This window comes from Octodon degus, unplaced genomic scaffold, assembly GCF_000260255.1.
Source record: "Octodon degus isolate 3935 unplaced genomic scaffold, OctDeg1.0 scaffold00386, whole genome shotgun sequence".
In the NCBI taxonomy this organism is placed as follows: Eukaryota; Metazoa; Chordata; class Mammalia; order Rodentia; family Octodontidae; genus Octodon; species Octodon degus.
Genome location: NW_004524962.1, coordinates 552,188 through 569,211, shown reverse-complemented (window position 1 = coordinate 569,211; position 17,024 = coordinate 552,188). Strand labels below are relative to the sequence as shown.

The following is a 17,024-nucleotide window of genomic DNA, read 5'->3' as shown; positions in this document are numbered from 1 at the left end:
AAATTAAAAGAATTTAAAGCCATACTTAGAAAAAAAGGAGTTCAAGAAAGCAAAAGTGGATTTTGAAAAGCATTCTAGTGTAAATAATAATCTCAACATTTTATTAAATAGAGACAGTTATATATGTTAATTCAGACATACATTATAAATATGGTATATCATTTTGAATAGTCATATAACAATGAATTTGCCCTGAGAATGATGATTTTTGTATATTTATTACCTCTTGAAAACTTGAGCCATTTATAGAAAAATGAAGTAGGAGACCATAATGTTAAGTAAAATAAATCAGACATGCAAAGTAAATTATCCAGTGGTTTTGCTGCTGGTGTTGGTGAATTTGAAGATAGTATCTTCAAGAACAGGCAGCACCCTGAGCATGCACTTCTGGCTTACACACTACGTGTGAAACAACTAATTTTTGGTGTTAACAAAATGGGTTCCACGGAGCCACCCTACAGCCAGAAGAGATGCAATCAAATTGTTAAGGAAGTCAGTATCTACATTAAGAAATTTGGCTTCTGGGCTGGTGAGATGGCTCAGTGATCTAATGCACCTACTTAGAACAAGCTAAGCTAAGCAAAAGCATAGGGACCGCGGTTCAATCCCCAGCACCACATGCCAGGCAGCCCCGCCCCCTGGTGGGCTGAACTGGCCACACACACATAAAATAAATAAATAAATAAATAAATAAATAAAATTTTAAAAAGAAATTTGGCTTCAACATTGACACTGTAGCTTTTGTGCCAATTTTGGTTTGGAATGATGACAGCATGCTGGAGCCCAGTGCTAATATATCTTGCTTCAAAGGATTGAAGGTCACTTGTAATGATGGCAATGCCAGTGGAACCACACTGCTTGAAGCTTTGGATTGCATCCTTCCCATGAGCTCACCCAACTAAAAAGCCTTTGCAGTTGCCCCTACAGGATATTTACAAAAGTGATAGTATTGGTACTATCTCTGTGGGCCGAGTGGAGACTGATGTTCTCACACCCATCATGGTGGTCACCTTTGCTCAGTCAACATCACAACAGATGTCAAGTCTGTTGAATTGCAGCATGAAGTTTTGAGTAAAGCTCTTGCTGGGGACAATGTAGGCTTCAATGTCAAGAACATGTCTGTCAAAGATGTCTGTCATGACAATGTTGCTGGTGACAGCAAAATGACACACCAATGGAAGCAGCTGCTTTCACTGCTCTGGTGATTATTCTGAATCATCCTGGCCAGGTAAGTGCTAGATATGCCCCTGTACTGGATTGCCACACAGGTCACGTTGCTTGCAAGTTTGCTGAGGTGAAAGAAAAGACTGATTGCTAGTCTGGTAAAAATCTGGAAGATGGCCCCAAGTTTTTTGAAATCTGGTGATGCTGCCATTGCTGCCATGGTTTCAGACAAGCCCATGTTTTTTGAGAATTTCTCTGACTATCCACCTCTGGGTCATTTCCCTGTTCACTATATGAGACAGACAGTTGTTGTGGGTGCCATCAAAGCTGTGGACAAGAAGGCTGCTAGAGTTGGCAGGGCCACCAAATCTGCCCAGAAATCTCAGAAGCCTAAATGAATATTATCTCTAACACCTGCCATCCCAGTTTTAATCAATGGCAGCAAACCAGTCTCAGAACTGTTACTCCCAATTGGTCATTTAAATTTAATAGTGAAAGTGTGGTTAATGATAACAGTACCAGTGCATTGTAAAACATTCAAAAGGAAAGTAGAATAATTTGTGGACTATTTTTTTGGTGTGTGTGTGTGTGTGTTCGGCAGTTTTTAAGTTATTACTTTTTAATCTTTTTTTTTTTTTTGGTGGAACCGGGGATTGAACTCAGACCCTTGCACTTGCCAGGGAAGTGCTTATTCCACTGAGCCATCTCCCCAGCCCAAGTTATTACTTTTTAAAGTCAATACTTTTAATGGAAAAAACTTCAGCAAAAATCTGTCACAGAATTTTGAACCCATAATTACAATGTTTCATGAGAAATAAACAAATAAACATTTAAGAAAAATAGTAAGTATTTATTCTAACAAATGCTAATATTGAAAAATGGAATACAGCAGGAAAAATATCACGTTATATCCTCAATTTCAAGGATAAATCACTGTGTTTGGAAACAATTGTCACAAACATCCCATGTTATATATACAAGAGTAAAATTTCTTCAGGACTAAAAATAATTAATTTGAATTATTATGATTCTATTTCTAGTTAAGAAGAAATTTGTAAGCTGAATTTATTTATGATAGTTCATATAGGCTTTGAAAAAGTTGAGTAAACTCAGAAAGCTTTATTAATTTAAGTATATCAGAATTTCACGTTCAATAAGTTCTATGAAAAATACTGTGCTGTACTTCTTCTGCAATGTCAGAAAGTCGAATTTCTAATTGAACTGAAATAAAACAAATCAAAGTGCATTTTTCCACTCTCTATAGTCTAATTAGTGGAAATTCTGTCTAGTTTTTACTTAAGAATATTCTCCTAATTTCTTCTCTAAGTAGACATACATTGGCTCATTTTCAATAGAAGCAGCATTGCATATGGATACATATCTCTTGGGCAAATTATAGCTGACATTTGATATCTTTTAGTGCTTAAATAAATAGCATAGGTTTTATAAGATATCAATTAAATCCTTTATAAAATATGAAAATTATAGATTTCAACCTTTGCCATTATTAATTTTAAAACATATTCATTACTTATTTATTTAATATTTAGAAATTATGTGAAAAACATTTTGCCTACCATGGCATAATAGTAAATAAAATTGATAATGTATATGCTTTCTACATTTTGCTATTTCAAAAAGATTTGAAGTTGTCAAATATGATTTGTTTCGATGTTAATATAAACATACACATATATATGTATATATATTGTATTTATGTCATTATATATACTTAGTTCATATTAAAGCCTAACTTCTATGCCCCCCATACAAATCTGTGAAATATTGATGTTAGCAGGCCATACATATATGTGTAAAATGCTGTAAAATATGTACTAAATACTCCTAAAAATTACAATATTCAGTGAATCACATTGACATGTCCAATAAAGAAAATCAATGTTTCCTCCAAGTTCTGATGTCCTTTAATTACTAAAACTGTCTGAGTTTGTTCCATATTTTCAAAGTTTTAATGATATATTTCAGTTATATTGAGTTTGAAAGTTTTTCCTTAACTAACAATAAAAATGCGATTTGACAAAGAGAGTAATTTCCTATTCCTAGTCATGGAAGAATTCTGCTAAGATGATATTTTAAGGATATGCTTTTCTCCATACACCCAGTCATAGGAGAATACCCTCAAGGCAATATTATAAGAATATATTTTGTAATAATCCTTTCAAGTTAAGGGTTGGGAAGATAGCTCAGTAGAATAAGCACTTGGCTAGCAAGCGCAAAGGCCTGAGTTCAATCTCTGGTAACACAAAAAATTAATTAAATAAATAAACTAATTAAAAGAACACAAACTAAACTTAAACAACAATGTGCTGGGTGTAAAATAAAAGGAAATATTACAAATGGGCAAAACAGTGAATGAAAATACATGTAATGTCTTATTCATAGGACAAATATAATTTAAAGCACAAAAGTATTAATTTACTAAAATTTAAAAACAAAGCAAGATATAGGTACAATACCACATGCTAATGATGATGCAAGAAAGCTGGATTGTTCATACATTTGATAGAAATTCAATAGAACAGAATCCCTCTAAGGAACACTTGTCATTTTCTTTCAAACTAAAACCTGTGATTATCATAAGATGTAAGAATAGCACTTTTAGGTGTTTATGATGTGAAATGTTTAATTGTACTAAATTCCTGCATAAAATGTTGATTCTGACTTTATTTTTAATAGTAAAATAACAGAAAATATCTAGGGGTTATTCATAGGTGAATAGTTTAATATACTTTACTACAATCATGTTTGTCTACTCAGAAAAAATAATAAGAATTACTGATATGGGTAATAGTTTTGAAGAACTTCAAAGGAATCATACTAAGTACAAGAAAACAATTACTGTGCCATACACTGTATAGTTTTATTTACGTATTTAACATAACTTGATATTATAAGTAGAAGGAAGATTTATGGTTGGGAAAGGAAGAAGAATGTTGGTGCAGTAATAAAGGGGCAATATCACACACAGAAACACTACTACTACCACAATTAAAAATGAAATCTGTATGATAACATTTTTGGATTATATCAGTAGCAATACACTTGTCATATTATATATAATTTTGTAAGCCCTTTCCATTTTGGGAAAACAGGCAGACAATATGTAGACTCTCTCTCTGTATGTATTTTAACAGCTATATTTATATCAAAATATATCTCAAAATGCCATAATGAAATTTATTATAATGTTAGCTAAAATTGTATAATGGAGAAATGAAAAGAAAATAAAAAATGTATATTAGTTTGTCTCATTGTTCATGGTACAGAATTAGAGGAATTCTTTGAGAATGGTAGTCTTGGGCTAGGGATGTGACTCAGTTGTAGAACTCTTGCCTTGTGTAAGAAGGCCTGGGGTTATCCTCACAACCACAAAAAATAAGAAAAAGAATGGTGGGGTTAAACGTACCATGTTGAGATATGCATTTAATTTGTGGATATGGATAAGATTTATAAGCAAAGCCAAACAGAATATATATAAATTCAGGCAAAACGATGTTAAAAGTGTAAAATTAAGTGTATCTGTCCCTTTTAATATTTGAATAAACTCTATGAAAGAATTGTTATGCATATATATATTTACATATATATATCTTTAAAAACCAACCCATAGCATAAATAAAATTCATTAATAGAAAGGAAAATCCTTTAGTAAGGAACGTTGACTGAGGTATTAAGTTTAAATATTAAATTTAAAGTCTGAAGTCCATTAGTATTAAGATAGAACTCACTGAATTTTGAGTGATAAAATAGTACTGATCATTGGTTCAAAGGATGTAAAGGATATATTCCCCAAGAAAAGTGATTTGGGTAATCGAGGATTTGTTAACTTCCAAATAAAGTACAAAAATATAATAGGTGTATAATTTGAATGTAAATTATGTGATACTTATGTAAAATTATACTACATTTATGTTTTCTATTTTTCTGTCAGTCTTGTAATATGATGGCTAACGAAAATTCATTAATTTGAAATACAAAAATACTTAAAGATCATGCCCAGAAGATGATGAGATTAATGTGCTGAATGATAACTCTTTTACATATCTCCAAAGTTTTGTTCCGTGTTTTAGAACTTCCTTTCTCTCATACGATTAAAAGTTCATTATTTAAGTCATTTTTAAAATACATGCCATATTCTTGGATGAATTTTAAAGGGACAACCTAACAGTCTGTGGACACTAATTCTACTCCATTCAGAAGAAACTTATACTAAATCTTCACTTACAAACTGTAATCCGAACCAGCAGAAGTTGCTTTAGAAAAAGTTGTAGGGCATCAATTAGCAATTACACCAAGCTCTAAAAATTTACCAAGGAATACTATTGCAGATTAAAAGTCACTTTATTGACTAGTTGTGTTTTAAAAATGCATGGTAAGTGAATAAAGTCACTTTATTTACTTGCAAAACATCTCCATTACCATAAATTATAATCTTTTCGTTATCTCCCTACAAAAATGTCCTATCTTTTCCTAAGATTATTTCTTATTGCTCATACTTTTATTGCATATAATTTACTTCAATATGATCTCTCTTAAATGTTTTTCTATCAGATAATAGTACACATGTAAAACATATTTACTGTAATTTATGCAAATGTTTTCTATTTAAATAAAATATGCCTAGTAAATTTCTTCTGAAATGTGCAACATAAATTTTAAAATTTCTATTCACTCATATTTTTAAAAATATCAAAATCTTTTATGATTATTTCAATTTTCTAGTTTTTACATTTCAATCACTTTTAATGTCTTTCGTGGTTCAACATTTTATTCTCAAGGTTGAATATATTTGTTATAGTCTTCTTACAAGTGTTTGTGAGAAATGGAAACAATCTGTGTAGACAGATACAAATTATTTTACTTGGAATAGGAAATAATTACACTTCTTAAGCTATTGTTTAAGGACACAAAAGAGAAAAATGTCACCTACCTATCAAACATTGCTATTCATCTGTGATTTTTTTTAAAGTTCTGGAAAGTATTTGAAGTCACCATATTTAGTCATTATTCTGTTTGTACAATAAAAAAATTCTTATTGTAAACATAGAGAATGATTTAGAGGAGCTTTTTTATTTTTTTAAACAAGTAGGAAAATATTGAAGTAATTACATAGAGAAACTATTTTATAATGTTCAGTACTTTAAATTATTTCAGTTACATGTACTGATCATTTTTTCCATTGTATGTATCGTGGCTAATTGCTTGATGTAGACTTTTTAATTAGCCTGGAAAATAGCATTAAACTCACCTTCTTAATAGTTTCTAAAAATGGTCTAGCAGCATTAAGTATATTCATAATTTGTCAATATCTCTAGAAGTTATTTAATGTCGCTTAATTTAACCTATATTTATTGCCTTGATTTTGAGTACTTCATATAATTCATGAGAGAATTGTTAAAACATTTCTTCACCAATAAATCTTTTGCTTAACTTAGTGTAATGTTTTATCCCTGTTGTAGGGAATGCATGTTAGAATTTCCCACTATTTGAAGTCTGTACAATGTTGCATTCTATGTATATATTTCATAATCATCATTAATTATTTTATTTTTAATAATTATGTGGAGAAACAAATAGCAATGAGACAGTTTCAAAACCAATTAGTAGGACAGTTTCAATAATAAATACATTGCACAATGTTGTCTCACTAATCATTCACTGTACAAGATGCAGACAAGATATCCCATCCACAAATACTATTGGAACAAATTTTCTTATTCATTGAATTAAGAGAATATAGCTGTATATCTCTCCTAAAAATTTTGAATATATACTGACACAAAATGGTTACTAATTTGTATGTCTATTTTGGTTTAGTTTTGTCAGAGAAGGGTATTCCATTGTCATTTAATTATTGTAGGTGCGTGAATTCAGCAAAATATTCCAATATAGTCAAGTAGTCTATAATAATAGTGGGTCACTGCAGGACTGGCAATGTCAGAAGTTGGTTACCTGAGCCTTTTAAAGCACAGTATACCAAAATGTCTTCAACCCTTCTACCTTGTTTTTATACCTTTCTGCTGGATGGTTAAGACCAAGATAAAACAAGTCCTGTATAACAAGAAATGTAACTATTTTCCAAAAATTTATTGAGAAACAAATAGCAATTGATAGCTTCAAATCAAATTGGTAGGACAGTTCCAATAATTAAAACATTGCATACTGTCTTCCTAGTGTTTATTTGTTGTACAAGACGCAGACATGATATACTATTTATTAACACTATTAGAACAAATCCTTCTATTCATTGAATTGAGAATGTAGCTGTATATTTTTCCTAACCATTTTGAATACACAGACACAAAATGGTCATTCATCTGTATCCCCTTTTTTTGTTTAGTTCTGTCATTTAAATTTTATAGGTGTGTGAACTCAATGTTCCAACATATTCCAGTAGTCCATAATAGTATTGGGACTGCCACTTGTTTGGCAATGTCAGAAGTTGTTGACTTGAATCCTCTACAGCTCAACATAACAACATGGCTTAACTTCTTATACTTTGTTTTTGAACTTTTCTGCTGGATGGTTAAGACCAAGATAAAGCAAGACCTATGTAACAAGAATTATAAATTTGAATCTGATAAGGTCATTCAAGTCCCCTCAGGATTTATCCTGAAGCCCTATATTGCACTTTAAAGATCCTTTGTCAGTGTCAGCCATGTAGATGAGCCACAGACATTGCTTGACCAATTTGTTTTCTGAAAAAGCCTGAGAGAATATTTACTCTCCATGTGACTCTCCTTAGGTAAATTCTACATCATCAATCACATTCCTCTGTGGGTCCATAATCTCCTTGATCAGAAAATTTTGGACACAACTGGGTTGCATGATGTTACAGTATAGGTTCTCCTATGTCCTGATTCTTCACTGAAATTGAAATGCTAGGGTCAAAATGTTGGCTGACTTTGCTGCCCTTCTTTTTCTCTATTTTTTGGTCTGCAAATTAGGTTGTTAATCCTCCAGAATAGGAGCTTATTATTACTCTACAACATATGCAGTTGGGTTTAACCAAGCTTTCTGTCTGTATATCAAAAATTTTAGGCATAACATGGTACAGATATTTTCCATCAAGTAGTGATATGTTAAACTTTAGGTCCCATAGAATATGAAGAAAAAATTTAAAAAAGTATTTTAAAATATTTGAAAAAGCAATTACATATTTACACAGAAATTTGACAATCTAACAATATACATCATTGTAGAGGGAAAGTTCTGTGACATTTTTTGGGTTTCTATTTTTTGTCTATTATACTTTTATTAAAAAAACAAACATATACTTGAGAAACAGCATGTCAATAATTGATAAGTCATGACATGTAATACGTATTTAGAAGACCACAGTGACCGGCATTCCAAGCATCACCCTAATATTACACATTACTAACATCAGTGCAGTTGCTTAGATCACAGGTATCAGCATATATAGTTAGTCAGGATGAGAATCCTACTATTTAACTACCAGTCTCAAAAACCTGCAGATGTTTTTCAAGATCATTGCCTTACCAATCTTTTGTGTACAAATGCATGGTTTTGCCCCTGTCATGTTTTCTAGGTTTTCTCCTAGCTCTCTTTTCATTGTCTAATACTCAAGTTCTCTCTTTCCTTTTAATTGTGTTATACACTTCTATTTGTATTTCTTATTTTGAGTTCTTATACTAGGGAGAATATACTATCTTTATATAAGTCGTTCTGGTTTATTTCACTTATGAGTATTTGTTCAAGTGGCATTAAATTAAATATTAATGCTTAAAATATATCATTCTTTATAGCTGAGTAATATTCCATTGTATAAAAATACCACATCTTTTTCATCCATTCCTCAGGGGACGGGCATCTTGGTTTTTTTCTAAGATTTGGCTATCAAAAATTGTGCTGCTGTATACATAGGTACCTATATATCACTATGATGTGACGTTTTCATTTCCTTCAGGAAACTTTGCAGTATTGGGATACTGGGTTTGAGTGGGATTTCCACAACAATTTTTTTAAGGAGTCTCCACGCTGATTTCCATAGTGGTTCCACAAGTCTACATTCCCACCAGCCATGAAGAAGGGTTCCTTTTTCCACACAGCCATTTCAACATTTGTTGTTCATTGTTTTTGTTATGATAACCATGCTTTCTGGCATGAGATGATATCTCAATATTTTTTAAATTTTCATTTCACGGATGGCTTGTGATGTAGAGCAGTTTTTCATGTATTTATTTGCTTCTTTAATTTCTTCCACTGAGGATTATGTGTTCATCTCAGACGCCCATTTCTGGATTGGATCTTTAAGTTTTGGGGACCTAATGTTTTTTAGTTCTTCATAAATTCTAGAGAGCAGACATTTTTCTTTGTGATAGTTAGTTAAGATGTTTTCTAAATTTTTAGTCTGTCTTTTCACTTTGTTGGTAATTGCTTTTGAAGTGCAAAACTTCTAAATAAGAGAGGGTCCCAGTTGTTCACTCTTTCAATGTGCGATTTGATTTTTGTTCACGAACTCTTTGCCTATCACTATGTCTTCAAGAGTTTCTCCTAATTTCCCTATTAGGAGATTTAGTGTTTCTGTTTTAACGTTTTGATCTTTAATCCATTTTGATTTCAACTTAGTGCAAGGTGATAGAATTGAGTCAATTTTCAGTTTTTGGCATGTAGAGAGCCAGTTTTTCCAGCACCATTTGTTAAACAGGCTATCTTTCTTCCAGTAACCATTTTTGGCCCCTTTGAAAAGATCATGTGGCTGAGTGTTTTTATAGACGTTTATGCATCTTCTAATCTATTCCATTGATTCCCAGGTCTATTTTCTTGCCAGTACCACAGTGGTATTGTCATAGTAGCTTTGTAGTATAACTTCAAGTTATCAATTGTAATGCCTCCTGCCTTATCTTTGTTGGTCAGGATTGCCTTTGCTATTCTATGAATTTTCTGGTTCCAAATAAATTTTAAGAATGATTTCTCTAGGGCTGTGTGTTATTTTGGTGGCAGTTACATAGTAATTGCATTAAATCACTACAGCAAATTTGGGAATATGCTCATCTTCACAATGTTGGTTCTTCCTATTCAAGAGCAGGAAATAGCTTTCCTTTTTCTGAAATTCTCTGTGATCTCTTTTTGAAGAATACTGTAATTTTCCTTGAAAAGATCTTTGACTTCTTTAGTTAGATGAATTCCAAGATATTTCATTTTCCTTGGTGCAATTGTAAAAGTTATTGTTTCTATAATTTCCCTCTCTGTGTGTTTGTGATCTGTATAAAAGAATGCTATTGACTTTTGGGTATTGACTTTGTATCTTGCAAAGCTACTGAATTTGTGTATCAGTTCTAGCAGCTTCTTGGTGGAATTCTATGGTTTTTCAAGTAAAGTATCATGTCATCTGCAAATAATGATAATTTAACTTCTTCTTTACCTATTATTATTCTTTTTATTTCTTTCTCTTTTGTAATGACTCTAGCTAATGATTCCAGAACTATATTGAATAGAAGGGGTGATAGAGGACATCCTTGTTTTGTACCACATCTGAGAGTAAAAAAAAATTCTGTTTTTCCCCATTTAGAATTATGTTAGCCAATTTGTTGTCATAGATCACTTTTATCAGATAGAGGTACAGGCCATCTATTCCAATTTTCTGTAGGACTTTGAGCATGGATGACTCCTGGACTTTCTGAGAAGCCTTTACTCCATCAATTGAGATGAACATGTAGTTTATAGGTTTGGGTTTTTTTTATATAGTGTATTACATTCACATATTTGCATATATTTTACCATCCTTGCATCCCTGGGATGAATCCTACTTGGTCATGGTGTATAATGTTCTTGATGATTTGCTGTATACTATTTCTTAGGATGTTATTAAGTATTTTTTCATCTATGCTCATGAGGGAGATTGGCCTGTAGTTCTCTGTTTTCATTTTCATCTTTCCCTGGTTTTGTTATCAGTATAATACTTGCCTGAGGAAAGATTTTGGGAGAATTCCTTCTTTTTCCATTTTATTGAAGAGTTTGAGGAGTATAGAGATTATATCTTGTGTAAGTTTCTTGTAAAATTCAAATGTGAATCCATCAGGATCTGGACTTCTGTTTCTTGGTACTTTTTTAAAAAATTCATTTCGTATTTCATTGGCTGTTATTGAGAGTTTTTATATGTTCTTGATTCAGTTTTAGTAATTTGTATCTTTCTAGGAATCTGTCCATTTCTTCTGTGTCTTCTGTGTAAGAGCTTTGGTGCAGTTATAACCTTAGCACCTACTAAAATTCAGGTGCAGATCTACTAAGTTGCATTTTCAGTTGTGCCTGGCTTGGTTTTAGCTACTGTCTTCCACTTCTTGCTGCAGACCTTGGAGGTGAATCTTTTGTGTCCCTCTGGCAAAATGTTTTGTTCCTCAATTAGCTGGGTGATTTTGTTCTCTAGACTCTCTGCAGGAACTTCAGCTGCAGAATTTTACCCCACACATTTATGCCGGTCGTGGGCTGGGTCTGGAGGTGTCCAGGGGCAAAGGAGAGCACAGAAGCTCTCCCACACACTCACAAGGCCTGGGCTTGGGCTGGTCTGGAGGGGTCCTTATAGTGCAGCACAAATTCTCACTCACAAGGAGGGCTTGGCCTGACTCTGGGTGTTGGAAAGGTCCTGAGAATATGACGAAAGTTCTCATTCCTGCGGGGGCCTGGGCTTCATCTGGAGAGGTCTATCAGGCGCAGAGGAGCACAGAAGCTCTCCCACGCACTTGCAGAGCTTAGGCTTGTGCAGGTCTGCAGGGGTCCACAGAACAATTGAATGTTCTCACTCAAGCAGCAGTCCTGGGCTTGGTCCAGAAGTGTCCAAAGGGTGCAGGGGAAAGCAGATGGTCTTTCCACACACTCACAAGGCCTGTGCTTGGGCAGTTCTGGCGGGTCCCGAGAGCCTCAATTATTCCTTTATTGAATATATGGATTGTTTTCACTTTACTATTATAAACAATGATGCAATGAAGTTGGACATTTAAATATTTCTTTGGGATCCTGCTTCAGATTTCTTGTTTTTAAAATTAATTTTATTGAGAAAGCAATAGCAATGAGACAGCTTCAAATTATGTTAGTAGGAGCATTACAATAATTAACACAGTGCATATTGTTGCCTTCATAGTAGTTATTCATAGTACAAGATGCAGACATGACATCTTGTCTAAACATTATTACTACAAATCTTTCTTTTGGATATGTACCTCAGAGCATGATTGGTGGTTGGTAATGGATTTAATCATTATAGATATTTTGATTTACAAACCTTTCTCTGCCTTGATTGACCTTATTCCTAAAGAACACTGTCAAGGGGCTGGGGAGGTAGTGCAGGAGATTAAGCACTTGCCTGGCAAGTGCAAGAGCTTGAGTTCAATCTCTGGTTCTGCCAAAAAAAAAAAATAAGAACACTGTTAAAAAGAAATCAAAGATACAAAGCATGCCTACTTCTGGATTGGAAGTCTTAAAACTGTTAAAGTATTCTTACTGCACAAAGAGATTCATATTTGAAAATTGGAAAACTTGTGTACCTTTTTGTGGTGAGAATATGAACTGATGTGGCCACTTTAAAAAAAAGTATCAGTTTTCCTTAAACAAATAAAACATTTAATTGTTTTCGTGTATGTTGTGACTTTCCCCCTCCCTCTTCTATTGCTACTGGAAGTTTTATTTCTTTAGTTCTTAGTGATGTTTTTATTCTATCATTTCCATTAAAATATTTTATAAGATAAATTGTTTTGCTATTGTATTTACATAAAATGTCCTAGTTATTATATTTTCAGCTGGTAACTAAATTTTTCAAGTACATATAAATAAATGTCCCCCCTTCCTGATCTACGTTACTGATGATACACATTACATTTTGTAGCTTGCATTTTTAACATAGATTTGTAGATACATTTTATTCTTTCCTTTTAAAATTCAGAAGCAAATTTAATAGTGATTTTAACACCTGCATTACAATGATAAAATTTTATGTTTTAGTAATTTTATTGAGAAAAAAGGTGCAATGAAATAGTTTCAAAGCAGGTTGGTAGTACAGTTACAATAATTAATACATTGCATATTGTTGTCTTTGTAGTAGTTATTCCTAGTACAAGATATAGACATGATATCTTGTCTAAACACTATTAGTTCAAAACCTTCTCAATGAACTAAGTGAAAGTAGCTACATACTTATGCTATTTTGTATATACAGATAAATATTTTTTCCAGTATAAAATGGTCCTTCATTTATATCTCCTTTTGTGTTTACTTTTGTCAGAGATGGGTATTCCATTGCAATTCATATACTCTAGGTGCACGAATTGAGCAGAGTAATCCAATATAGTCCAGTAGTCTATAACAGCAGTGGGTTATTCACAAGACTGGAAGTTTCAGAAGTTGTTGAATTGAGCCTTTTACAGTTCAAAATGCTAAAAATTATATACTTCTCTGAGATTTTAGTATTGTGGCTTGTGTCTAGTTGTACCCCCAAAGTCTCACATTGTCATAGGGTAGGCTTTTCATAGGTGGCTGTATCTAAGGGGTGTCTTGCTGGGATCAAGAATCCAATGTTGGGATTTATTCACGGTGCAATGATAGGACTATAGCTGTCCCACTCTGGGTTCGAATGCTACCTGGCCTGATGATGCATACTTTTGATATGACATAAGGTATAGTAAAAGGTTCAATGAGTATCACTTTTTTTTAAAATTATTTATTTATTTTTATTTATTACATTTATTTATTGTGTGTGTGTGTGGCCAGCTCAGCCCACCAGGGGGTGGGGCTGGCTGGCATGTGGTGCTGGGGGATCGAACCGCGGTCCCTGTGCTTTGCCAAGGTTGTTTCAAGTAGGTGCTTTAGACCACTGAGCCATCTCTCCAGCCCCCGAGTATCACTTTTTAATTGCTTCTTTCTGCCTTCTGCCTGTTGTGCAATGCTCCTCTGCCATCCACCCTTTTCATCCAGCTAACTATGGACTGAAAGCTTTATAAACCATGAGATAAGTAAACATTTCCCTCTTTAACTTGGAGTGTCAGGTACTGTGACATAGCCAATCAAGCGTAAGACCCAATACTATTATGGACTACTGGACTATTATGGAATATTTTGCTGAATTCACACACCTATAATATTTAAATGATGGAACTAAACAAAAAAGAGGGAACAGATGAATGACCATTTTGTATATGTGTATTCAAAATGGTTAGGATAGATATATAGCTACATTCTCTTAATTTAATAAATAGAGAAATTTGTTCCAATAGTGTTTGTAAATAGGATATCATGTCTGCATCTTGTACAACAAATAACCACTATTAAGCCAGTATGCAATGTGTTAATTATTGAAACTGTCTTACCAATTTAATTTGAAACTGTCCCATTGCTATTTGTTTCTCAATAAAATTATGGAAAAAAATCAATGAGAAAAATTAACTTAGACATTTACCTTTCTCAGAGAGTATCCTATTTTTGTGATATTCCATGTTGGTCTTTACCATCTGTTTGTCTCATCTTGAAGGGTTCCTCTCAGCATTTCTTGTAGATCAGGTACAGTAGTGATTAATTCTTTTAGATTTTGCTGGCTGGAGAAAAACCAAATTTCTCCATTTTGAAAGAATTTTACTGAGGTATAATAATATTTTTCATTATCAGATTTGTACATTTGCCATTTTTAATATACTAAATCACTTTTATTTACTCTGTAAGATTTGTCCTGAAATGTTTGCTAATAATCATGTAAAAACTGTGTTTGCTTGATCACTCTATTTCTTCTTGCTATTTTTAATATTCTCATATTTCTATGACTTGATAGTTTTGCTCTAATGTGTTTCCATGTGAGTCATTTTCGATTTATCTTTTTGGAGCTCTCTAAGCTTTTTAGTTTTATATGTTCTTTTTCTGCTTAGAATAAGGACATTTTTAGCCATAATTTAGCAAAGTTGTCAGTCTCTTTCTTTCACTTATCTTCTTGTAATTCCATAATACATTTTTTGAAAATTGATGGTTTCCTAAGATGTTCGCTTTCCTTTATTTTTCTGCTTTGTTTTGATAATTTCAAATGTCTTCTCTTTGATGTCATTGACTCTATGTTGGCCTAGTCTACTGCACTGTTTATTTCAGTGAATTTTCAAAACCAATTATTTATTCTTGAGCTGAGAATTTCCATTTGGTTCTTATTTTTATGAGTCTTAGTTTATGACTCATTGTTGATATCACATTCTTCAATTGTAATTTTCCTGGTTTGTTCAGTTATCTATATGTGCTACTTTTTACTTCACTGAATATTTGCATGGTGATATTTGAATATTCTTTGTATGGATATCTTTGATGTTTTCCTTCTTAATTCATATATCTCCATTTTAGTGGTCAGTTTCTGGATTTAATTTTTCTATTAATTGAGTTTGTTCCATTGTGTTCCCAGTTGTTATCTACTATACTCTTATTTTATTTGTTTAGTTTTTGGTGCAGAGAACAGAACTAATGTCTTTGTACATGGTAATCATACAACTTGCCTTGGAGCCATCCCTACACATACTTCATCTTCTGTTGAGACTTAAACTTTTAAAAGCAAAACAATTATTTCTTCTAATCCTTATGTCTGGTTTGTTGTAAGAACATTCCCAGATCACTATAGGTAAAGAATCTCTTAAGCTCCTCCTTGGGATACTTGTCTAGCCATATGTATTCAATCTTCTAGTCAAAGACTTTTTTTTTGTTTTTTGTACTAAAAATCTCCCCCTGCTGACAGTCTCTATCACTACAGCCACTTTGATGCAGTAGGTCACTGTCTTTTTGGAATACTCCCTACCATCTGTCAGGGTTGACTCTGTGGTGGTAAGCCAAGCTCTGATACTCTTAACTAGTTTCTACAATTCTCACACAGAAAATTAGTTATCAAATTGTTTGTAGGTCATCTTCATTTGAAAAACATATTTTAGAGCTTTGCACTCTTCTGTTTCTAGCATCAATTCACTCGGAAGTATAAAACTTCATATAATGAAAAATTGTTACTGATAAACCTTTTACCTACTTACAAAATGTGGATATTTCAATGAGACTATACTTTTGGTAGCTCTAATCAGTTGACCAGGGCTATTTGAAAATTTGGACTATGAAAGACTTAATCGATTTGTGAAACGACATGAATTATTGATTTTTTTTGCCATTGATATGACAGAAATCCCCAAGGAGGAGCATTGTCTTAATTGTTCTATAGATCATAACTCCATTTCTTACATGTAATATATGCACAACTATATGCTGTCATAAAATATTTATAAGATGAATGCATGTGCGTGTTACATGAGATGTAGTTCACAGAAAATGCATCAAGCATAAAGTGATTTCATTTTTTTTTTCTGTTTTCAAGAATTGTATGTAAACATATGACAAAAAGGAAATACATGTCTCATATTTTTACTCTTAGGAACAGGATATTTAGAAGATAGCTTTATCCTGTGAGAGGGTTTAGAAGTTAGTTTTATCCTGTGAATGGTTCGGAAGAAGTATTATTTCTTCTCTCTCTCTTTTTTTTCCAAATAGGTAGGACAGTTTCTTTTTTTGTTTCTTTTCCTTTTTATTATTAATTTTATTGAGAAACAAATAGCAATGTGACAGTTTCAAAACAGGTCAGCAGGACAGCCACAATAATCAATACATTGCATAATGTTGTCTTTGTAGCAGCCATTCATAGTACAAGATGCAGACATGATATCCTGTCCACCAACACTATTAGCACAAATCTTTCTTCTCATTGAATTAAGAGGGATTAGCTGTATATGTATCCTAAACATTTTGTACACACAGATATAATATAGTCCTTCATTTGTATCCACATTTTTGTTTAGTTTTGTCAGAGATGGGTATTCCATTGCCAT

General features: G+C 32.8%; 1 pseudogene; it reads left to right on the top strand.

The window, feature by feature from the left end:
• Nucleotides 1–327: 327 nt before the first annotated feature.
• Nucleotides 328–1,562, top strand: LOC101576227 (annotated as a pseudogene).
• Nucleotides 1,563–17,024: the final 15,462 nt, after the last annotated feature.